The sequence below is a fragment of the Antechinus flavipes genome, chromosome 2 (genome assembly GCF_016432865.1).
Source record: "Antechinus flavipes isolate AdamAnt ecotype Samford, QLD, Australia chromosome 2, AdamAnt_v2, whole genome shotgun sequence".
Classification (NCBI taxonomy): domain Eukaryota; kingdom Metazoa; phylum Chordata; class Mammalia; order Dasyuromorphia; family Dasyuridae; genus Antechinus; species Antechinus flavipes.
In genome coordinates this window covers 294229250-294255786 of record NC_067399.1, presented here as the reverse complement: position 1 = coordinate 294255786, position 26537 = coordinate 294229250, and the positions used below count along the sequence as shown (strand labels likewise).

Below are 26537 nucleotides of genomic sequence, written 5' to 3'. Positions count from 1 at the left end.
GCAAGGAAGAAGTCAAGGCACCTTTTTTTTTTTTAAATAACTTTTTATTGATAGAACCCATGCCAGGGTAATTTTTTTTTACAGCATTTATCCCTTGCATTCACTTCTATTCCGATTTTTCCCCTCTCTCCCTCCACCTCCTCCCCTAGATGGCAAGCAGTCCTTTACATGTTGAATAGGTTATAGTATATCCTAGATACAATATATGTGTGCAGAACTGAACAGTTTTCTTGTTGCACAGGGAGAATTGAATTCAGAAGGTATAAATAACCCGGGAAGAAAAGCAAAAATGCCAGCAGTTTATATTCATTTCCCAGTGTTCTTTCTTTGGGTGTAGCTGCTTCTGTCCATCTTTGATCTGAATTAACTCTCTTTATCGAAGAGATCCACTTCCATCAGAATAATCCTCAAATAATATCATTGTTGAGGTATATAATGATCTCCTGGTTCTGCTCATTTCACTTAGCATCAGTTCATGTAAGTCTCGCCAGTCCTCTCTGTATTCATCCTGCTGGTCATTCCTTACAGAACAATAATATTCCATAACATTCATATATCACAATTTACTCAACCATTCTCCAATTGATGGGCATCCATTCATTTTCCAGCTTCTAGCCACTACAAACAGGGCTGCCACAAACATTTTGGCACATACAGGTCCCTTTCCTTTCTTTAGTATCTCTTTGGGGTATAAGCCCAGTAGAAACACTGCTGGATCAAAGGGTATGCACAGTTTGATAACTTTTTGAGCATAGTTCCAAATTGCTCTCCAGAATGGCTGGATGTGTTCACAATTCCACCAACAATGTATCAGTGTCCCTGTTTTCCCACATCCCCTCAAACATTCCCCATTATCTTTCCCTGTCATTCTAGCCAATCTGACAGGTGTGTAGTGGTATCTCAGAGTTGTCTTAATTTGCATTTCTCTGATTAATAATGATTTGGAGCATATTTTCATATGTCTATAAATAGTTTCAGTTTCTTCATCTGAGAATTGTCTGTTCATATCCTTTGACTATTTATCAATTGGAGAATGGTTTGATTTCTTACAAATTAGAGTCAATTCTCTATTTTAGAAATGAGGCCTTTATCAGAACCTTTGATTGTAAAAATGTTTTCCCAGTTTATTGTTTCCCTTCTAATCTTGTCTGCATTTGTTTTGTTTGTACAAAAACTTTTCAATTTGATATAATCAAAATTTTCTATTTTGTGGTCAATAGTGATCTCTAGTTCTTCTTTGGTTATAAATTCCTCCCTCTTCCACAGGTCTACGAGGTAAACTATCCTATGCTCTTCCAATTTATTTATTATCTCATTCTTTATGCCTAGGTCATGAACCCATTTTGATCTTATCTAGGTGTATGGTGTTAAGTGTGGGTCAATGCCTAGTTTCTGCCATACTAATTTCCAATTTTCCCAGCAATTTTTGTCAAATAGTGCATTCTTATCCCAGAAACTGGTGTCTTTGGGTTTGTCAAACACTATATTATTAAAGTTATTGGCTGTTTTGTCCTTTGAACCTAACCTATTCCATTGATCAATTAGTCTATTTCTTAGCCAATACCAGATGGTTTTAGTAACTGCTGCTTTATAATATAATTTTAGATCTGGTACAGCTAGGGAAGTCAAGGCACCTTTGAGGAAATTCATCAAGACATGTAAACTAAGGCCTTCTAAAGGGTGCTGCTTTTCTTCATAAGTGGTAGACATTTCTTCTCCCCGGTAGTCACCCATCCAGAGAATCTTGGTATTGAGTGTTTATGACTTATCCAGTTCAGTTTTGTTGGAATTATTTTCTTCTGGGATACATATACATATATATATTAATATCAGCTTATCTTTATAAATATCTGAGAACTTTTCTGGTGATATTTGAATTAACATTTCTTATATACTGAATAAATGTTACATAATAAGGGCTCAGGTTCAGGATAAAGTAAATACATCTCTTTGAGTCTTAGTAATTTCTGTCTCATTTGTAGCACAACAGAGGTATGTTGGTATCCTCACATGGAATTCCCTATTGAATTTGTTTCTTGTCTTGATTTTGGACTCAGATCCCTGAGTCTGTTTTGATCACAAGGGGAATGGATAGTCCATTGTAACCTGTCCTGGATCTTGGTATAACAACTCTACAGTATGTGCCCTGCTGAGAGTGGGTCAGGGTGCCTCTTCTTTTCTCTTTGGGATAACATTTATTGTATTAAGGGATTAGCTGCATTGTGCTGGTAAGAGCCAGACCTCTCTTGTTTGAAATTTCTCTTTTCCTCTGATAGAGAGGTCATGTGATATCTTTGAAAGAATCCTGAGACTAGTTGTCAGGAAAATCAAGTTCTAAGCCTGGCCATTCGGTTGGAAGACAGTGAGCTGCTTGGATGGGTGATTTTGCTCTTTAATTTATAAAAGGAAGTGATTAGATTAGATGGTTTCTGTGGTTGTTATGCCACTGAGATTCCATGCTTCTGTGGTATAGTTTTGTGCTTCCCTCAGAGAGGGAGATAACATGAACCACATAGTAGCAGTGTCATAGAGTGGTAGGGCTGATAGGAAAGTGTCCTGGAAATCATTTATTCCTTTGAAAGATGGGCATACAGAAGCCCATAAATATCACATAGCTATTAAATACAAAAAAAAAGTAGTATCTATATTCAGATTTTCTGCTGGTAGATCTTCTTTTCTGCTAGGCCATAACTTTCTATAAGAGACTATTTTATAATGAAGGCCTTTTATTGGGTAACTAAACTCCCTTAAAAGATATCTAGGATTGCGAACACATCTAGCCATTCTGGAGAGCAACTTGGAACTATGCTCTAAAAGTTATCAAACTGTGCCTAGATCCAGCAGTGTTTCTGCTGGGTTTATACCCCAAAGAGATACTAAAGAAGGGAAAGGGACCTATATGTGCCAAAATGTTTGTGGCAGCCCTGTTTGTAGTGGCTAGAAGCTGGAAAATGAATGGATGCCCATAAGTTGGAGAATGGTTGAACAAATTGTGGTATATGAATGTTATGGAATATTATTGTTCTGTAAGAAATGACCAGCAGGATGAATACAGAGAGGACTGGCGAGACTTGCATGAACTGATGCTAAGTGAAATGAGCAGAACCAGGAGATCATTATGTACCTCAACAACGATACTGTTTGAGGATGTATTCTGATGGAAGTGGATCTCTTCGATAAAGAGAGCTAATTCAATTTCAATTGATCAAGGATGGACAGAAGCGGCTACACCCAAAGAAAGAACACTGGGAAATGAATATAAACTGCTTGCATTTTTGCTTTTCTTCCCGGGTTATTTATACCTTCTGAATCCAATTCTGTGCAACAAGAGAACTGTTCGGTTCTGCACACATATATTGTATCTAGGATATACTCTAATCTATTTAACACGTAAAGGACTGCTTGCCATCTGGAGGAGGGGGTGGAGGAAGGGAGGGGAAAAATCGGAACAGAAGTGAGTGCAAGGGATAATGTTATAAAAAATTACTCTGGCATGGGTTCTGTCAATAAAAAGTTATTAAAAAAAAAAAGATCTCTAGGAACTGTCTTTCTTGCAAAATTTTGCTGTACATTGAATTGTGTTATAGTGTGTTTCCTAGTGCCCTTATGAAGGGATTCCAGAACATTACCATTTCCCCATAAAGCTAACAGTTAATTTTAAAGCATCTTATTTTGTGCCAGGCCCTATGCTTAGTGCTTTATAAATGTTACCTTATTTGTTCTTTATAACAATTCTGAGAGTTAGATGCTATTATTATCCTCATTTACTTTTTCTACCGTTGCTACTAGTACTCACACCCATCCTACCCCACCCCTCACATTTATATAGTGCCTAGTATATGTGCCAGCCACAGTTCTAAATGATTTTCAGATATCTTAATTGACAATTACAAAAACCATGAGATAGATGTTGTTATTGTTCCCATTTTATAAATGAAAAAACTGAGGGAAATAAGTGACTCTTGTCCAGGGATACATGGCTTAGTAAGTATCTAAGGCTGGATTTGAATGCAAACTCAGCTTTCCATTATACCCATGAAATTCTTATTGCCTTAATATATTGGAAGTCATTCTTAAAAATGATTCATCATCTAGAGATGATAGTACGGGAAGCAGAACCAGGAGGTAGAGTTTAGGTAGGGCAAGTTCAGGGTTATGGTTAAGGTTAGGGTTTATGCTAGAGATAGAGTATTAAGATCAGGTTAGAGTTAGTTTATACTTACAATTAGCTTTTATGCTATAGTAATAGAATTAGAATCAAAGATGAGATTGGCTTCTGAGGCAATTATGGTTAGGATTATCTTTAGTATAAGGCTGTGGGTAAAGTAAGGTTTAACGTGTGGGTAAGGTTAAGGTTGTAGTTTAAGGTAAATATTAGGGCAAATGTACATATAGATAGGAAGTTGTAATTTGTCCCAGGGAACAATTGGTCAGAGATATAGTGAGTCTAGTCTTCAAAAAAGCCAGGACTGTCTCTTACCCTATTGCGAGAGATAGAAAGAAAATCTCCCATTCCCCTATTAGAAAATAGAAGGTTAATAGGGGTAGCCCTATTAACAGTTCATATATTCAGGAAGGAGTCTGTCTTTCCCTTCTTCATTGGTAGTATTTGATAATTTTATTTTGAGTCAGAAGACCTAGGTTTGAATACTGGTTTTTCCAGTTATTAACTTTGTGACCTTGAGTGTATCACTCTTTCTGATCCTAAGTTTTCTCATCTGAAACTGCACTGCACTGTACTGTATATCTCATAGTATTGACTTTGAGGATTAGAAGAAAGAATGTAAAGTATTATGGCATAAATAACCTTGACTCTGTAGTTAGAAGGCCTGGGCTCAGATCATGCTTCTATCACTGGCTCTATGATCTTGGACACTCTCCATGAACCTCTGCTTCTTGTAGCTCTAAACCCTTTGATCCTCCCAACCATGTAAATCTCAGTAGTTATTATTGATTCAGTTGTTTGGGTAGAAATCAGGGCAGGGGATCTTTTTTGAATACAGTCTCCCTGTTTACCCATGTAGTTTCTTTGATTATGCTAAAAATATCAGAATATCAGATTTAAATTGACATAATTTAGATTCAGATCATAGTCCTGTCATTTTATAGCTGTTTTAATTGCCCTATGCCTCAGTTCCCTCATTTCTGAAATGGTTATAGGGTGCTTAGGAGGAAAGTATAAAATCCTTCACAAGAGTGAGTTGTTTCCTCATTCATAAAATCAGTTAAAACTTTTAAAAATTGTCTACTCATGAGAAGGGGTAAGAAGAGAATAAATTGTTAGTAAATGCTGATTATGTGCCTAGCACTATGCTTTACAAATATGACTAACTTTGATCTTCACAATAACCCTAAGAGGTGCTATTATTATCCTAATTTTACAGTTTAGGAACTGAGGCAAGAAGGTTAAGTGACATATCCAAGATTCTCACAGTTAGTGGGTGGATTTGAACTTCCATGCTTCTGAATCCAGACCCACTGCTACATCTGCTGTGCTTTAGCTGCCCCCTATGAGTAGGTATTCTAAGCCTTGGAGAAAGAGCAGAGACACTATCTCCTTTTTGCTTTGTCTGGCATCTATGTGGTAGGAGCAGCTTCTACTACTAATTTGGTTGGGATTTGTGGCAAGGTCCTTGGTTAGTTTTTTCTATAAACACAATAAAACCATCCTAAGGCTCCTCTGGTTTTTTGGATCAAAGCTCAAATCCTTAACAAAGCTTCCTAATTGCTGGGTCTCCTCAGGCTTGATGAACTTGCCACTTCCCATGTGGGGCCTACCATTGTAGCAGATGTGGAGGTGAAGGGAGCTGTATGCCAAAGGACTTGTTTTGTAGTGTTGCTCAATTTCCTTCCCATGCTATTATTGACTAAATTTCCTTTTGTTACAGGTTATGTTGTCTATAAATGTCTCATTTCATGCCAGTCCTGAGTCTTAACTGTTGGACTTATTGGAAAATAAATTTAACCCTGAATACAGATTGGGGTGGGGAAAACAACAGGGAATAGCGGACAGAAAGTCACCTGCTGCATATGGTTGTATTGAAGCTATCAAAACCAAAATGCTTTCTTTACACTATTCTTTTCTTCTGATAATTAATTGTCCCTAAATATAAAGATATTTGCAGCTAATGATAATTGGTTTGATTCCCCCTCCCCTCTCCCCGCCCATAGGAGAATAGCTCCTGTTGGTGTTAAAAGCCCTTGATTTTGTGCTACAGCCTGGGTATTTGCTAAGAAATACTTGTTAACTAGACTATAAGGACTGAATTGGTTCCATGCCAAGAGGAAATGTTCTGAGGACTCAAGATGAATATGCTTTATATTCTTGTTTTCATGTTCACATTTAGATCCTTGGATTTGTATTATTTAAGGAGGAAAGTCAAAGGTCATGATTTCCCAGAGCTTTCTTATGCTGGGTTGAGTTGTTAAAATTGGCTATTCATTCAGAAACCCTTGTCCTGATTCTGGAAACCATTTAAACATCAGGTTTTACATATAATAGCTCTAAATATTGTCAGAGCAGACTTGAGAATCATTTCCTTATTTAAAAATGACTTACATGAAAAATTGCTTTATTCAAATTGTAACATTCTGCACTGTACATGGCCTCATTCCATGGTTCTGTCATTCATTTTCATGGGGACAGATGAGGAGTAAGTGGTCAAAAAAGATACCTGATGGTTAGTAATAAATCATAGTATAACCAATGATGAGTTTTCATTCAATATAGATTTTCTTTATTCACCTAGATATAGATTGGTCCATATTATATAGGAGCTTGTTTGCTTTTCTTTCATCAGGTCTTCCCTGAAAGGCCTTCTTGCTTCTGTTTTTTAAGACTAGCATCTGGCCCTATTTTCTTATATTAGGATTTCTTAAACTTTTTTGAATAGCAATCCCTTTTCAGTCAAGAAATTTTAACATGATATATAGGTATACAAATCAAACATTTATTTTAAAATAATTCTTTGACATACCTAAAATCATTTATTAAAAATGAAAACAAACTTGTATCTTAATGAGATGGATGTGGTTGTTTATTTTTACATAAAGAATTAAATCTTGGCACAATATTTGTTACTTTTTACTGTTGTCAAATTTTTCCCAGCCCCCACATTCAGTTACGTGACTCTATATGGGGTTATGATCTATAAATTAAGAAACTTTGTCATATATCACTGAATCAACAGTGAAATAACTGTAGAATCTCAGAACTTAGAGGTGGAAGGGATACTAGAGCACATCTTTTCCAGGAGTTCTTATCCCTGATTTGAGTAATCTATCCTTTTAACAGTCTATTGGTACCTAAGACCACCTCTGAGAATAATGTTTTAAATTTTTTTTATTTTTATTTTTTTCTCTCTTTTTATTTTTTTTTTTATTGACAGCACCCATGCCAGATAATTTTTTACAACATTATCCCTTGCACTCATTTCTGTTCCGATTTTTCTCCTCTCTCCCTCCACCCCATCCCCTGAATGGCAAACAATCCTATATATGTTAAATATGTTACAGTATATCCTAGATACAATATATGTATGCAGAACTGAACAGTTCTCTTGTTGCACACAGAGAATTGGATTCAGAAGGTAGAAATGACCCAGAAAGAAAAACAAAAATGCAAACAGTTTACATTCATTTCCCAGTGTTCTTTCTTTGGGTGTAGCTGCTTCTGTCCATACTTGATCAATTGAAACTGAGTTAGGTCTCTTTGTCAAAGAAATCCACTTTAATCAGAATATATCTTCATACAGTATCGTTGTTGGAGTATAAAATGATCTCCTGGTTCTGCTCATTTTACTTAGCATCAGTTCATGTAAGTCTGAGAATAATGTTTCTTAAACACAAAAAATAAAATCTATAGGATTGCAAAGGAAATAGTGATATTAACATACCATCTGTAAACAGAAAGACTGAATACATGTGACCTGCTGACCAAGTACTGCTAATTATATAAATTATATTTTGAGATCTGTAACTATAACATAATAGATAAGCAAATGTGATTTTGAAGGATGTGAAAAATCACAGGTATTATACTTTGTAATGTATATTTGTAATTAAAGGAAACACTAAATTTCACTTAACAGTTTTATGATGCAATTTTTTCCCCAGTCCAAGTTCATGGAACTCCTGAATCTGTCCATGGAGTCCTTGGCCCATGAAAACTTCAGATCTAGTCTAAATTCTGTAGAGAAGGAAATTGGAGCCTCAAGTGGTAAAATGATTTGCCAAAGTTCATTTAAGATTCAAAAGCAGATCTTCAGATTCCAAATCCATTCCTCTTTCTACTATAACAGCTATCACCTTTTGTCCATACTTAATTTTGGTCAGAGGTCATGATAGGGATAATAGGAAATAAGTATTTATTAAGTGCCTAGTATGTGCTAATTGCTTCACAGATAATATTATCATCTCCATTTTATAGTTGAGTAAACTGAGGCTAACAGAAGTTAGGTGGCTTAACCCATATAAATAGCATTTGAGGTCACATTTGAAATTGGATCTTCTAGGCCCAGCACTGTCTCTGCATCCATTAGAAACCTTTTGCTTCTTCCTATTTCAAAATTAATTTGGCATGACAACATGCCAGACACTGTGCTAATTGCAAAACACTGGGGATACAATGAAAGAGAAAACAGCTCTACTTTTCAGGGACCTAACAGTCTGATTAGGGAGATAGCATGCAAAGACCTATGAACACCTATATATACTTATAAATCTATATGTAGATATAAATAAATTGGAGATACTTGGGGGTCAAGCTAGGTTGTATAATGATTGGAGCACTGGGCCTACAATCAAAAGACCCAGGTCAACTCTTTTCTCAAATGCTTACATCAGTTGTTTATCTGTAAGCAAATCACTTAACCTCTTTCTGCCTTACCATGTTTCCCCGATAATAAGACACTGTCTTATTAATTTTTTGGACAGAAAAAAACCACCAGAGGGCTTATTTTCAGGGAAGGGCTTATTTTAACGAACATTGACAGCAATTTTAATAAACAGGTAAATGTGAACAAAAAAAAAAGTACCTTTATTCAATAATGATCATATCATCTTCTTCAACAACATCGTCATAAGTGTCCATACCCTGAATTCTGTCCTGGATGTCTTGCGCCTCTATTTCCTTCAGAAGAAGTGGACCCAATCTGTCATGTCCAGCAATATAGCTCTCTTTAAATGAACATGTCTTGTCCGGGTAACCTGCTCATAATGCCTTGGCGACACAGCTGTCAGTAATTTTATCCCATGACTTCTTCACCCAAGTCACGACTTCTTGCAGACAGGGCTTCACAAAGTTTCCACGCTGATTTCTTTCCATTCTATTTTCAATGTAGTCATTGACTTCCATGTGCAAATGGTCCTTGAATGGCTTGTTTATTGCAATATCAAGGGTCTGGAGATAGGCAGTCATTCGTGCAGGAATCATTACTTGATCTATTCTTCTCTCTGCAAGGAAGTTCTTCATTTCTTTAGCGCGGTGAGTGCTGGCTGAGTTCTTCTTTTATCCTCCATCGTGCCCCTTTTATCCTCCATCATGCCCCTTCACTTCCGCTTACATACTGGGTTTTTATGTTGTCCTGCCTCAGCTCTCCTCCGCGGCACTGCTCTCAATGGCGCCAGCAAGCAAATCACTGGGGAAGAACAGGATGACGCGCTCACTGCTGCAGCTCTGATTGGATGCAGCTCGGAGCATGGCGTGTGTTTCTCCCCAGGGGGGAGGGGGAGACGGTGCATACAGAGGGAACCGTAATGTAGCGTGTAGCGCAGGGGATCACCTTCACTATAGTAGCAATCTCAATAGGGCTTATTTTCGGGGGAGGGCTTATTTTCGGGATAGGTCTCATTATCCGGGAAACACGGTAGTTTACTAATAATAGTGCCTAACTTAGTGTTATTATGAGGATCAAATGAGATTATATTTGTAAAGCATTAGCACAATGCTTGGCACATAGTAGGTACTATATCCATATTAAAGATTGTAGTGATGGTGGAGATACTAAGATTTAGAAAGAATGAAAAAGGCTTCTTGTAAAAGGTGGAATTTTAGCTGAGACTTTCAGAAGAGAGGCTTCATGTAGAAGGAGATTTTTGAACCATACCTTGCCGGTTACTCCCTTAGGAATAAAACTTAGGTTTTCTGAACTTAGTCCTATGTTCTTTCCTATTATGTCATTGCCTATTGCATCTGCCATTAGCATGGGCTGTCTCTGAATCATAAGTGAATTAAAAATGTTCATGAACAGCTTGTGTTCTGTGTGTCAAATTTGAGTTCATTTTCAGAGAAACAGATTTGTCACTTCCTTTTCTGTTACTCCTGGAGGCATGGGAGCTGTGTTCAACATATGGTAGGCTCCTTTAATTACATTTTAAGTTTCATTGTATAATTAAAACAATCCAGAGTGACACAACTTTCCTTTTGGAAGATGGAGATTTTAAAGGCTTCTTGGAATTGTAATTATCTTCACAACTGTTTCAGTTTTTTACCTGATCAAGGTAAATCCTTTAAGCAAAGAAAATCCCTTGTATAGGTTTTAATGTAGATTACTTGGGTGGTATGGAGAGATTGGCAGTGTGTGGAGTTACCCATGTAAAAATAGAGAATTGAAGGTTTCCTGTTTAAATATTGAGGAAGGTGGTAGATTGGGAGATTGTCTAGGGCTGCCTACTGGCGTATTGTCTTTCACCAGTAGCAGCCACTCACAGTTAGAAAACTCTATGATTGGTGTAAAAAAAAAATCTATATGAGAGTAACTTAGGAGTTTTGCATAAGCTGCAGATGACCCCAAATGGCCAGCAGATGATACAGAAAAAGTGTAGAAACTCAGAAATGCATAAAATACATGTGTAGTATTATATAATATTAACACATTTTATCTTTTATCACCATAATATAGAATTTTTCTCTGGTATGAAGTAAAAAAAAATTATGTGAATTTTTCAGATCATGTGGGGATGGGGTGGGTTACATGCCTCTAACCACCATGATGGTATTTAGGAATAACTAAATACAGTGAGACAAGTATTGTTAGCTTTCCTTGACAGTGAATCATTATTAAAATGTGAGAAGCCTGTGGAATAATTAGGAAATAGTACTGGATTTGGAGTCAGAAAACCTGGTTTTGAGCCTCTATTTCTGACAATTCTTATCAGTATATATATCCCCTTCGGGAAGTCACTTTATATCTCAGCTTCAATGGGTTATCATCTGCAAAGTGGAAGTAATTCTACTTGAAGGAATACTGTGAGAAAAGCACTTTGTAAAATTTTGTAAAAGTTCTTTAGAAATGGGTTATTTGAAACAGAGTTGTCACATTGTCCAAACTTCAGGGTATGCAAGGCCTTCAAAAGAGACCTAGCAAAAGCAATCAAAACCTCGTGGAAACAGGGTGTATGCCATCCACGTTGTCTTGTCTACTTCTGGTCAAATAACTTTATTTAAAAGACAATTTATTCATTTGTTGTACAGTAGTCTGTACACCATGAAATATCAAATGATAATATGAGGACTGAGGCATGAATCCATGATTCTACCCAAACCATGTAAAAGAGGAGAACAGGGTAGTTAATGATTGTGAAGATAAAATCAATCCAAGATTTCCTTAGATTGTTTCAATATTTACAAACTTTTTAAACTACACAACTGAAGCTAAGGACTTTTATATTAGGCAAAAAAGCTAAAAGTTTAAAGTGTTAGGAGTCTCTCATTTATCCAGAGTCAAAGTGTAACCACCAGAGATTAGGTGGTTTAATATTAAATTAAAAATGGCCTCCCTTTTTTGCTGACCTGAGTGGCCCTCGAAGTCCTTTGAACACTCCTAGATATAGTCAGAGAAGAATTGGGAAACTGTCTAGGTCATAAAGTGGGAGAATCTGGTCAATGTTGTGAAAGAATTTGCAAACCCCAAATCTGTGTGGTAAAAGGGGATTTATTTTCACTAAGAAGAAAGCTTTCTTAACTGGCAAAACTGCTGATTAGGAATTTGGCAAAGGTGGATTAACACTGAGAAGAAAATATCTTCATCAGTGGACTAAATCCAGAAGGGCAAATAGCTCCTGATTAGGAATTAGCAAAAGTGGGTTAAGAATATGCTAAGAAGATAGCTTTCTTAGCAGGCAAAATCCTGTTAGGACTTCTGCAAAGATTGGGGTTCAGAATTTCCTTTTATTAGCCTTCTGAGCATTGGGGCTTCAATTCAATTCAAAATTGAATTAGATTACTTAACTGGGAGTTTGAGACACTCAAAAGCATGTTCACTATAACCCCAGACTGAGATTTCCAATTGAATGAAATTAAATTTGAGAGTTGGGAATTCCCACCCAAAACGGGGACCCAGTTTAAAGGTTAAACTTTAAAGATTAAAGGGGTCACAATTTATAGCATAGGGACTAAGCAGGCATGTAGGCTTTTGTTTACTTTGAAATGTTTTTTAAAATTCTGAATTTTAGGAATACAAAAAGACATTTTCATATAAAAAGGAGAACCGGAAAAAGTTAAATGTAAAAATTAAAAACTTTTATTCACAGTTTAAAAATATACATGCGTAGACACTGAGAAATCACTTTTAACTTGTCTGTGTTTCCTTCAAAACTTTCTTTAGTTCTTAAAAAACAAAACAAAATTCCTTGAGTTCTCTTTTATTCATTTTAAAAACATATCAATCACCCTATTTTCTTTTTTTTTCTTTGTTTTTAGACAGTTCTGTGGCCATCTCCTTCCATTCTTTTCCCATCTCCGTCTATTCTTTTTCCCCTCACTCGCCCCCTCCCCAAAAGATAAAATCCATGAAACAAATAAGCATATTAAAACAAATTCACACATTTACTAGTTCAAAAAAAGTGGTACTTGGACTTTTGAAATTCAAGGCTGTGCCACCATCTGCTGCAAGTAGGAAGAAGTTTGTCAGTTTCAAGTTTTTTGTGGATTCCTAAATACATAAACATATATGCAAATTAATATTTTCAGTTCTTAACATTTCATAAACTGTGTTTCTTAAGATCATAGGAAAAATAAAAGAGAGGAATGTAGATAAACCTAGGTATTTCTTACATTGTTTGTTAGCACAGTTCCCCCAAAAGATACACATAACTACCATATTTGGTTAGGAGTAAGAAACAATGAAATGTTTATTGAATCTTAATAGAGATAAGCTAATAGGAAGGTGAACTTAACTTTTAAATTGATGGTTGACCTGAGTTATGTATTTGTATACCCCTCACAAAACACCACCACCCATTGCCAAAATCATGCCCACCCAACCGCACACCTGGGTGGCCAGACTTACTGGAATAAGATTATCTCCCTTATTTGATTTCCTTCTTTTTCTGAACTTTCTGTATTTTGTTCATTGGAATTTATCCAGAGATCTTACTCTAGGTTAACCTAATTTTGAAGCTGAACTTGATATTCAATAGGAAAAAGCTGAATGAGAAGACAATCTCTCTTTGTCTCTGTCCCCCTCCCTTTCCCCTTCTCCCTATTTCTCTCCTTCCTGCCCCCTCTCCCCTCCCCCCTTTCCTCTTTTAAATTCAGTGAAAATCATTATTAGAAGACCATTGGACTCAGAGTTCATGAAAGTTAGGAAGAAGCAGCATCTGACCTGTAGAGAATTCTCCAATTTAGGAAACTTGGTTTGGCTTAGAGGACCTTCTTCATTAAAAGCAACCTGTAAGAACAATTCAAAATACAGGATATCATGATTTAATAGAAAGAACACAGGAACAGACTCTGAGTCCAGAAAATCTAGGCCTAAACCACCCAGTTCTTACACTTGCTGAATGACAGTGGTAATAAGAAAGAACCAAAAAATGAAATCCCTATTTCCTTTTCCCCTTTCCTTCTGAACAAGTTGAATCCTGTGGATTGAATAAACTTAAGCTAAATAGCCTAGGAAACTTGTTGCAATCTGTGAGTCATTAATTAGGATAGAATCTCTGCTTTGTTTCCTATGCATCGGTGGGTTATCCTGTAGTGTCCTTGGGGTGCCTCTGCATTCTGAGGAGAGTCAGATGTTAGAGAGTGAGCCTTAGATCTTTAGATAATCTACCAAGAACAGCCTGTGTAGTATCCAGAAAAACTTTCAATAAATTTTCCTTTTTTCTCTTCAGTGGATGGGGAGGAATAAAAACATTTAAGTTCTCTTTCACTTTTTAATCAGGAATTTAGGTGAGAAGTCAGCCAGAAAAGAATTTAAAGATATGGCAGCTATTTTAGAAATGCTAGCTACCTATTACTGTTCCAGAGACTACTAGATCTCATTTGAGATAATCTATAGTCTTAGCAGGATAGGAGAAACAGGCATGAAGGTAACCAGTAGAAATATATCAAATCCTAATCATAGCTCTCATCATTAATTAATTAAATGTTTACTTTAGACATCAAACATTTAATTAATTTAAACATTTTAAAGTTTGCAAAGTGTTTTCTTCAATAATCCTGTGAGATTGGAAGTACAATGGATATTTGTCAGAGGAGGAAACTGAAGCAAACATAGAAGTAAGTTACTTGTTCCAAAGGAAAGGGGAGTGAGAAATAGGGGTTTCATTTTCTGAAACCCCTTTCTTCCTACCATGTCATTCAGCAAGTAAATGTGAGAACTGTGTGGTTTAGGCCTAGATTTTCTGGGCTCAGATCCTGTGTTCTTTCTATTAAATCATGTTACCTTGTACTTGGAATTGTTCTTTCAGATTGCTTTTAAAGTGAAGCCTTTCCTATGTCAAGAGGTCCTCAAAGCCAAACCAAGTTTCCTGAATTGGAGAATTCTCTAGGCATCAGAGGCTGGATTTAAAATAGCTACTTAGGCTCATGTTATATGAGATGTTGAGTAGAGTTTTAATATTATTTAATCCAACCTTTTTGGACATAAAGAAACAGAAGCTTGAAGTAACCTAAGATCATAGGATGTAGAGTTATTATCTTAATTATTTTATATAACTGTGACATATTTAACATGTATAGGACTGCTTGCCATCTGGGGGAGGGGGTAGAGGAAGGGAGGGATAAAGTCAGAACAGAAGTGAATGCAAGGGATAATGTTGTAAAGAAATTTTTTTCAAAATAAAAAAAATTTTTTAAAAATTATTTTATATATTAGAATACTGATGTTCCCTTGAGTAATAGTAGCATCTCTAGTTTCTGTAGTGAAATAGCTACTCACTGGTAAATTCCTTTGGAGTAAATACTATCTGTTTTTTCTATTATGACTGGCATATTCAGAGGACATAGGTTTCAAATCAGTATTAATTTGTTTTTGGAGTTTGAGATATACAGCAAAAATACTCCTTACTTTATGATTGGAAAACTCGAGTCCTTTCCCTTTTTTGACCTTTATATTTCTCAACTGTAAAAATAAGTGAATTGGCTTAAATAAGCTGTAAGGTCCCTTTCCTGCCCTAATTATTAGATAATCCTTTCTGATACTATTGGCACAGTTTAGAAATGAGGGCTTTAGGTTCTTAGATCTATGAGTGAGATAATAATTGATAATTGCTTAGTGTTGATATAGGTTAGTTGTGAAATACCTTCATTTCAACAACTCTTGAGTATGAAGATGGAGTTAGCACCCTGGATACCTTAGAATCAGCCAGAGTCAGGATAAGCAAAAATCCTTGATCTTTATTCTTGGTTTTTAGGGGTAGAAGTGAATTGGATGGACGCAGGATCTCCATGACCTCTCCTCTTCATCTCCTACCCAAAAAGTGATCCTGGCTAGTCTTATCCACCCCCTAGTTCCTCTTACAATTCTCTGTATAACCAATTATCAAGCCAGCACAGAATAGTGGGGAGGGCCATTTTCCAAGCATATGCTAATAGAGTATTGGCCAATTGGTAATTAGCCTTAAGTGCTCGGTTGTCTGATTCAGTGCATCAACTCAAGAGTTTCAGCCCTTTACACTTGAGGATGATAATACTAGTATCATCCTCCTCTTATTGATGGAGAATCTGAGAATGAGATGGGTTCTATGATTTGTTCATTTCACATATTGAGTGTTTGAGATGAGATTTGAACCTTGTGTTACTGATTCTGCATCCACTACTTCATCCATTGTCAAGTCTGTCATTAGTGATAAAAACTACCTGTTTATTTTTTGGCTTCAGGCCCAGCTGTATTTGCCATTTCCCTATAAAATAAGAACTGCTTTGTAGAGAAAAGCTTTTCTCTACAAAGAGACAAACAGTTTTATAAACTGTATAAAACATGGTGTCTGCCTTTATGGAGCTTATAAGCTAGTAAAATATTACAACTGGCATGTAGTAGGAGGGAAAAGCTGTAATCTCTTCAATGTAGAGCTTTTTTTCTCTTCCAAAGGAGATTTTTTAACCCACCCCATCTAAAGATGGACACTCATTCAACAGTGCTAATGATTCAGGGATTCTTCAAGATAGAAGAAGTATTTAAATAGTATCTTCTAAGTATTAGGCCCTATGCCAAGTGTTTTAATAAATATCATCTCATTTCATTCTCACAACAAGCCTTCCAAGTAGATGCTGCTGTTATACTTATTTTGCAGTTGAAGAAACCGAGGCAAACATTACCCAGGAAATACAGCTAGTGTCTGCTGGATTTGAATTCAGATCTTTCTGACTTCAGACCCTATGTTTTGTATCATGTTGTCTCCCATTCTTATTTACCGTAATTGTATATACAAAACTTATTGAATGCTTTTTCTGTGATAGATCTTATGCTGGGTGCCAAGGGAGTGTGGAGATAAGAAAAAATTACAATATTTTAGTTTGGCTGCATGTTTTGTTTTTAATGGTCCTCTAATGAGGGGAATGGTTATTTCTTTTTTTTTTTTTTTTTTTTTTTGTGGACAGCAGCAAGCATATGAAACATAGAGAGGGAGTTTGTCTAGTCACTTTGAAATAGAGCCAGATACTGAACGTGGTGTTCCCAGGAGGCTAGAATCGACTTGTCTTGCTTTTTTTGAAATAAGACTTATCATCTTTCCTATGTTCTCATGTCCTGTTATTGTCATGTAATTTAGAAGAGTGTTCTGTTGTAGCCTCCTAGGAGGAAGGTGGGAGGATCTTGGAGTGGGGTTGGGGACCCATTTTTCAGGTTGGAAAGTAGTATAGGTATACTGTTTTTTTTTTTTTTTAATAGCTTTTTATTTACAAGATATATGCATGGGTGATTTTTCAGTATTGACAATTACAAAACCTTTTGTTCCAATTTTTCCCTTCCTTCTGCCCCCTTTCCCCCAGATGGCAGGTCGACCAAAACATGTTAAATATGTTAAAGTATATGTTAAATAGTGTAGGTTTACTGTTAAGGAAACTAGAAGTTAGGAGACAAGGATTTTAATTCTGCCTTTGCTATTTAACAAGCCCAAGGGCTATGGATAAGTCACTTCTCTGGTCTAAGTTTTAGTTTCCACATCCATGAAAAGAAAGATACAAATTCCACTCTGTCCCTTTTTGTTGTAAGGCTCAAATGAGGTAACATATTATACAACTCTATGTGCATAAGTCAGTTACTATCAAAAGATCAACTATGATTATTATTATTTATGGGGCACAAAGGGTACCCCAATTGGAATAGTCATTAACTTTTCCTCTGAAAATCTGGTTACTAAAAGTTGTTTAGTTTGTAGGCTGATAGGTGCCACAGTATACTGGACTTGAAGTCAGGAAGACTGTAGTTCAGTATCTGCCTTGGACCTTATGGGCATTGCCATCATAAGTGGCATTTTATTCATTGCCATCATAAGTGGCATTTTATTCATCTGTGAAATGTGAATGGAAGTAGCAGTCATCTCACAGAGTTGTTGTGAGGTAATATAAAGTACGTTGTTAACTTTAAAATATATAAACACGAGCTATTATTTTTTTAAAGGCAGCCAGGTGGCTCTGGATAAACTAGACGTGAAGTCAGGAAAACATGACTTCAAATAATTAGACACTTACTAGCTGTATGACTTTGGACAAATCACTTTAACTCTTATCTTCCTCAGTTTCTTTGACTGTAAAATGAGTTTAACAGCAGCACCTACTTCTCAGAGTTGCTGTGAAAATAATGAGATATTTATAAAGTGCTTTGCAAACCTTAAAGCACTATATAAATGGTAATTCTCATCATCATTAAATACTGGGTCACTGAGTTCCATGGTTTCTGATAATGTCATATTTCTTTTTATTACCTTTATTTTATTTTTTTTTAACCAGTATCAGAATGGTTTTTATGAGTGTTGCTAACAGTGATTTCTCGATTGCTAAGTTTCAAAGACCCCTTCTGTCTTTTTCTTTCATAACCATTTTGCAGCTTTTATTGACCTTTCTCACCTTAATTTTTGTGGTACCTCCTTGTATCTGTTTGGTGGCTTTCTCTTCTCCTTTTCTGGATTATTATCCATGTCATAGCCTTTAAAACTGATTATTCCCTAGAATTCTTTCCTGGTCCTTTTTTCTTTTCCTTCTCTAATCTTGGTGAACTCATCATTTCTCATGGGTTTGGCTATTACTATAATGAATATGTCTCATGAACTCCTTTATTGTATCACCAGTTCTCTTTGTAATATCTATAAATATGTGGCTTGTAGGTATAGTAAATTCAGCGTGAATGGGACTGACTGGGTGAAGTTTTCTCAAGAAGTCTGTTGAGACTAGGCCCAAGTCACCTAATCTCTATTCCCACACGTCTTTAGAACCTTGGTGAGGCCTTGGGTCCCAGGTTGCAGGAAGTTACATGACCTCAAAGCCTAGGTCTCTAAAGGTCAGACCCTGAGTCAGTGACAGGAAGTTACAGGAAGTGATATGACCCATGGGAAGCAGACAACATTGGTGACCGATGGTCAATGATGTTACTTCCTTTTAGTCTATTCAGTGAAAAGGCTTGGGTCTCTATAGGACGGATGTAAGACCCCCCCCCCCCCCCCTTCCCAAATTAGCAAATCAGAAACATCTTCAGGTCCAAAGAAAGAGAGAGGCTCAGATATACCTGGGAGCCATTCCAACTCCACTTTGTGCTCTTGGAACCTGGCCAGCTTCAGCCTTGTCCAGGACTTAAAAGCAAAAGATCTGAGTCTTCTCATTGGATCGACTAAAAGGATGTGATTACCAATGTTGGCTGCCTCCCACATGTTGCATCACTTCCTGTAACTTCACTAACTTCCTGTATTCCAGGGTTCAAGGTTCATCCTTCCAGAGCTCATATGACACTTCCCCCCTACTTTTTCAGGATCCCAGCTCTGAGAACAGGGATCATGAGAAATCCAATCAGTTCCCATTCAGTTCTCTCTCTTTTTCATCCGTTTGAAGATTTCTCACCCCAATATATACATCTTTGTGACTTGGGCCTTCAGGCTGGTTGCTTTCTTCAGTACCAACTGTAATCTGCCCTCTACCATTTAGAACCAGCACATCAGTGGAAGCTTTCAGGAACCACTTTAGCTATTCCTGATTAAGTGCATAAGTAAGCAGGTGATAGGATATTGCTGCTTAAAAAAATGAGCAGGAATCAGACCCCGCTTCCACCCATTCCCACTATCAGTCTTGGAAACCTTGTCATCACAGATCAACAGATTGGCATCTGGCAGCCGTAGAACTCCAGCACTGTGGAGGCCCAGGGTCCCAGGTCCATTGTCACATCATTCCCACCTCAAGCATTTGGAACAAAGAGCTGAAAGTCTCATCTTCTGGAACTGCTTCAGACTGACAAGGGGAGTATTAGCTGGCCCTACCCAATGGGGCCCAGACTGAAGAGGGGACATGAGTGAGCTGTAGGCAAGGGCAGAAGCATCCAGTGCTGAATGTCAGAATCAGATCTCAGATGATTTCAGGGTGACCAAGTTGTTGGAATTTCATAACTCAGAATCTGGAAGAAGCAACTCTCACAAGTATCTTCAAAATAAAAGGATTAAATATGAGCAAAAGAGAAAGAATAAACAAAAGTAGAGTTAATATAGAGGTTATAGCTTTCCTAGGATAGATACCAAAGAATGTTTTTCCCAAAATCTTGCTTTTGTTTCCTCAAAAGAGTAGGTGCAATGAGTAGAACATGTCCCTTCAGTGAGTATGATCTCTCCCACAAAAACCCTAGAGTCTTGAAAGGGAAGGCTTTTGCCCAATTAGTACAGGTGTTAACAAAACTGAAAGCAGTTTGAAGCCACTGCAAAGGGCACATGTGCAGGCCCTTTTCAGAATTTACTTGCCTGGGAGCTATATGAGGGAATACAGGAGTGAGGAGCTGGGAATTAAGTTGCCATGATCAGGGGCAAACAATCAGCAACTTGTGCAGCTGATCTGTAAGCCTGCTTCCCTTCACCTGGAGTGAATTCCCCTTCATTTAAGAAACAACAGAAACCTTTGTAAGTCCATGGATAGGTGACAGTAATTGTTTTCTCTGAATACTTAATGAGGAATTGTTTGGGTGTCAAAAATCTCTTTCTTCCCATATAGCCCCCATGATCATGCAAAACATTTGAAACACATTTGAAGTCAGTATAGATCTTTGATAAGTAAGCAAGGAGTCTAGGATTGGGGTTCCAGAGACCCCAAGGATCTAGTTCCGCCTTCTATCAACATACAGTATAAAGGCTCTAGGCAGATTAGTTTAACTTTTAGGATTCTTTAAAAAAAACCTTAGCCTAATCAGGGCCTCACAAGATTGTCTGCTTCCTCTAAGGGAAAGTGGGAGTGCCCCAAATATTAGGGTGAAGTAGGCCTTTAGGTAAAGAACTCTAGCCCTAGGAAACAAAAGAGTTAAGTTATAAAAGCAACCAGAAAATCCTTCAAGGCTGGGCTGCAAATTAAATTATCTATCCTGTGGACTGGTTGGGCTTGTGACAGCTGTTAGATACCTTTGCTCTGAGCTATTGGCTCAATTAATTACATATATCATGTTTATTGTTGTTTTGTTTTGTTTTACCCCTAAAAAATTGAAGATTTGTGGCATCTATAAGTTTCATTTTTCCAATAGGATATTCAATTAGTATTTCTACCGTGTTTTCCCGATAATAAGACACTGTCTCATTAAATTTTTTTTGGACAGAAAACCACCAGAGGGCTTATTTTCAGGGGAGGGCTTATTTTAATGAACATTGACAGCAATTTTAATAAACAGGTAAATGTGAACAAAAAAAAGTACCTTTATTCAATAATGATCATGTCATCTTCTTCAACAACATCGTCATAAGTGTCCATACCCTGAATTCTGTCCTGGATGTCTTGCGCCTCTTTTTCCTTCAGAAGAAGTGGACCCAATCTGTCATGTCCAGCAATATAGCTCTCTTTAAACGAACATGTCTTGTCAAGGTAACATGCTCGTAGTGCCTTGGCAACACAGCTGTCAGTAATTTTATCCCATGACTTCTTCACCCAAGTCACGACTTCTTGCAGACAGGGCTTCACAAAGTTTCCACACTGATTTCTTTCCATTCTATTTTCAATGTAGTCATTGACTTCCATGCGCAAATGGTCCTTGAATGGCTTGTTTATTGCAATATCAAGGGTCTGGAGATAGGCAGTCATTCGTGCAGGAATCATTACTTGATCTATTCTTCTCTCTGCAAGGAAGTTCTTCATTTCTTTAGCGCGGTGAGTTCTGACTGAGTTCTTCTTTTATCCTCCATCATGCCCCTTTTATCCTCCATCATGCCCCCTCACTCGCGCTTACATACCGGGTATTTATGTTGTCCTGCCTCAGCTCTCCTCCGTGGCACTGCTCTCAATGGCGCCAGCAAGCAAATCACTGGGGAAGAACAGGATGATGCGCTCACTGCTACAGCTCTGATTGGATGCAGCTCGGAGCATGGCGTGCGTTTCACCGGGGGGGGGGGGGGAGAGGAGGAGGGTGCATACAGAGGGTACTGTAATGTAGCGTGTAGCACAGGGGATCACCTTCACTACAGTAGCAATCTCAATAGGGTTTATTTTTTGGGGAGGGCTTATTTTAGAGGAATCTTACACAGTAAGGGGAGGGCTTATTTTTGGGATAGGTCTTATTATCGGGGAAACATGGTATATACTTATATTGTGTTTTATATTTTACACTGACCACTTGCTCTGATTACAGACATTTGCTATAAGAGAAAAAATCAGGGACATGATTTCTTTAGTTTTACTTCAGGTAACTGTCCTAATTTTTAACAACTCCACCAGACTCAGGAATATGCCGGTGGGTTCTCATTCAAAGGAACACCACTGAGTCAGAAGGATCCTACCTTCAGCAGAGGCGAAGATCATTGTTCTCAGATACTAACTTCCACCTGTAACAACTTCTGAAAGCTTATGGCATTTTCCTTTCAGATGGTGGATCACTGGTTTGATAATCAAACAGTCATACCTGAATTTAAACTCCAAAAAAAATCAGCTGCAGTCCCAAGAAATTTTATCTCCTACAGTAATTTTCATTAATCAAAGCCTCAGATGAATCTAGTTCTTAAGGATCACAGTAAGAGATTTATCCTAGAAAGTTCACAGCTTACCTTTATATCTAAGTAGATGGTTCCAAGTTCAACATTACACAGATTGTTTTGCTTTTAAAATACCCAATACATAGAAAAATTCTAAACTGCATATTGTCCATAACAGAAACATTCTCAAAGGAACAAAGGCAAAAACTGTTATTCTCAGAGTCCCTTTAATGGTACAACTTTAAGATGACTCAATACAATCAATTAAAACTCACAGAATATTCTATTTCCACATATTTAACATTAACAGTCTCTTCATTCTTAAAAAAATCTTAAACTTTTGGAAATAAGCCTATGGAAATAAGCCTATCAAATTATCAGATTAGATTAAAATTCTGTTCTAAGTTTTTTTTGTTATCATATTCCTTAAATAAAGAGATGATTGTGCATTTAGATAAGCGTTAAATAATTTGCTGAAGATAGATGGGCTATCTTAGTAGAAATAAATTGCTTTCAGAAAACTTAGGGTTCCAACAAACCTCTTAGAGCAGCTATAGACTTGAAAAATAAAAATAAAACATTCAGTTATTAACACCATATAAATGCTAGCTGTTCCTTTAAACAGTATAAACAATTAATGTTTCAACCAGCAAGGAGCTTCAGTTTGTTTAGAAAAAAAAGTGACTGTACCATGCTTAATGGGGGAAGGGGGATTAGAATGGATGGAATCATCCTTGACCAATGATCACCAATGTTGGCTGCCTCCCACAGGTCACATCATTTCCTGCAACTTCACTGATTTCTTGTATCCTAGGATTCAAAGTTCATCCCTTCAGAGATCATATGACTCTTTTCTTCTCCTCCCTCCCCCCCTCCAGCTCTGGGAACAGGGATCATGTGACTTACTACTGAGAAATACTTCATCCAATCAATCCCATTCAGGGCTTTTGCTGCTTAACCAGGTGGGGTGTTCTGCTTTCAGCTTGTCAAGTTGACAAGCACAGGTGTGCTTGGGCTTCTCCCTGCAAGGACTAAATAAATGCTTTTTCTTTGTACCTAAAGATGTCTCTGATTAGTTAATTTGGGAAAGGGGGTCTAGCACCTGTCTCACATAAGCATGCCCCCCAAAAAAATAGCTTTTTTCTTTTTTTCTGATCAAAGCCTCTCCTCTTCCTAGCTTCCCTCTTTTTGTTGAGGTTAACATCATCCAGGTTTACTATGTGAATTATTCTTCATCCTTCTATCAGTCTTCTTCCCCATCTGTAGCCATTCATCTGTCAAGTCTTCTGTGTTTGGTTTAAATAGTTCAGCTTGTTCTGCTCACTTTACTCTGCATCAGTTCATAGAGATATGTTTCATCTGAAATGATTAATTTTATAATTTCTCATTATTTCTCATTATATTCATATACCAGTTTGCTTAGCAATTATGCATAAGGTGGAAACCCCCTTAGCTTCAAGTTCTTGGCAACTAGAAAAAAGCTGCTATAAATATTTCTTGTACATATGATTGTTGCTTTGCTGTTGGTAATCTCAAATCTAGGCGTGATGAAAGGAAAACCTTTCTAAAATTAGAGCTCACCAGTAAATAGTAGAGTGTGGGCTATCTCTGCCATTATTTAATTCAGTCTAGGCCAGATAAGAACTTTTCAGAAATATTGTGGAAGGATTTCTCATTCGGGTTAAATTAGAAAGTTTCTGAAGTTCCTTCCATCTCTGATTCTGTGATTTTCTGACTAGATGAATTATAGAATCACATTGAGAGTTGCAAAGAACCTTGGCAATCATGTAGTTCTAACTATACAAGAAAGGAATTCTTACTCTACTACAGTATGGTGTGGAAAAAAGAAACTCCCTTATCTTCAAAATTCCTTTTAAAACCAGCAAAATGATATTTCTAGCTAGTATCTCCTCAGGATCCTCCAGATATTCTTTCATTGGACTAGGTAGGAATCCTGTAAAGCCCCATCATACTTGACCGATTTTCAGGTCCCTTTCCTTCAGATCTCAGAAGACCTGAGCTTCCATTGTTTCTGATTGCTCTTCTTTATTGTGAATATTTTTGCTCAATTAAACTTCCTTTCTTCTGACTCTGTGTTCCTTGTCTTGTACCTAAGTACTCCAAACTTTAAGCCAAACTCTGACTTGAAGTTAAAAGATCTAGGTTCAAATTCTAGCCCAGCCACTTACTGTGTGACCTGGGCCCATTTACTGTCACTGTGCTTTGACTCCTCTGGGCATCCATTTCCTTAATTGTCAAACTAAAGAAAGAGAGAATAGATAATTTCAGTTCCCTTCTAGCTTGAACACTAGGACCCTCTGAATTCTGGTTTGGTATATTACTATCTCTGTAACCTGAGGGGAGTTCCTTGACAAATTTAAGTACAAAAGAAAAGCCTCTAAATTTCTTTTTTTCTTTTATATAAAAGGAAGGAGTTGGATTATATGACTAAGTTCCTTCAGATCTAAATTTGTCATTCTGTTTATCTGTGGTCTTCTAGAAAATTCTTCCTCTGGAACTAACAATTTTCTGTCACATTAATTTTGTTAATTTAGTGTTAATTAACAGTGTCAGGTGGGATTATCCATATGAGGCATAATTTCTTCCATAGCTTTTTTTTCCTTGTTCATGTTGCCAAGACAACAGTCTTCCCTCAAACAGAGTTCATTGGAAGGTAACCCAAGTGATACCTCAGAGACACCTGATATGGAAGGTCACTTTAACTTGAGTTAGCAGGTTTCTGACAGCAATACTAATTTAATAGAGGTATGATAGGAGCTTTGCCTTTTGAGGAAAACCATGATTCTAAATGAGGGAATCAAAAAAAGAATTCTGTTAAGGAGTAGGACTTTGCACCCCTTAGACTCAGTCTTTCTAAGCCTGGATATGACTCAATAGTTGTGTGTCCTGAAAAATTCAGGCCTGATTAACACCATTTTTTTCCTGCACAGAACTCTCATCAGCTGACTGAGCTGAGAATTATGTTTTCAGGATACCCATGAGATCTAGGAACTTTTCTGGGTTGGGATGATGTTTGACCTCATCCCAGAATATATACCATTGAGCTGTAACTGGGTTTAGCTTTGAAGTCCCAAGTGGGTGATAAATGGTAGTTGAAATTATAAAATGAGCTCACATATTAGAGTTGAGATAGTGTGGGAGTTTTTTGGGTGGGGGGCAGGGTGTTGGGGAGCTATTAGCGGCTGTGGATAGAAAGAAGATGCATGTGGCTCCCATTGTTCTAGAGTCCTGACATATCTGATTTGGATGAAGGTAATAGAGTTTGGAAAGGCAAGGCTTTGATCACTAAGAGATTAGTTTAAAGGAAAAAAAACTGGAGCCAAGGGATATAAGGGTGATTTTTGTGGGGTTTATAGCATTAGTGTGTGAGAAGCATTAAAAAGCCTAGTAACAAAAGTCCTCCCTATGCTAGCAGCTGGGCTTAGATTGAAATTCAGAGCTTTGCTTTTCTTTTGTTCTTAAATTTGGCAGACATCAAAGGACAAGCCAGAGAGAAACTCTGTTTTGTATTGCTCTCTTCTCCCAACACCAAACTACTCCTTGTGCCCCATCTAACATTTGTGTTCTGAGGAGACAACCTCAAAGCCCAAAGGACTTGTATTCTGGGAGAAGAGTGGCTGTGATCTGCCCAGTTTAGCTGTAAAAGGCTAGCAGTGGTGTGTTCAGTTCAGCCTCTGAGATATATACACCAGGTTATACATACCAAGCACTGTACCAGCTTTTGGGCATAACAAGGAATCAGAACTAGGAACCCATGCTCAATTGTGGAGGTATAGCAGGTTCATAGTTAAGGAAAAAATAAGATACTTTGAAGATGACAATGTTCGGTTGTTAATGGGTGTTCGACTGGGCCTAGAGTCAGGAATATCTCAGTTCAAATCCAGGCTGAGATACTTAACTTGCTGTGTGACTGTGCAAGTCACTTCATTTTTGTTTACCTCAGTTTCCTTACTTGTGAGATGAGGATCATAATTACATACATACTAGTTATCGAGGATCAAATGTGATAATATATTTAAAGCATTTAGCACAATGCTTGGTATGTGATAGGGGCTTAATAAATGCTTGTTTCCTTCTCTTCTCCTTCCACTTTAGCCATTGAGAGAATTTCAGAAGGTTTCCAAGATTAGGTGGCACTTAAGTTGTCTTGAAGGAAC

General features: G+C 37.2%; 1 protein-coding gene across 5 annotated transcripts in view; it reads left to right on the top strand.

Moving 5' to 3' along the window:
- ITPK1 (inositol-tetrakisphosphate 1-kinase) overlaps positions 1 to 26537 on the top strand; it is a 371106-nt gene that overhangs the window by 223822 nt on the left and 120747 nt on the right. The gene's annotated exons all lie outside the window — the stretch shown is intronic.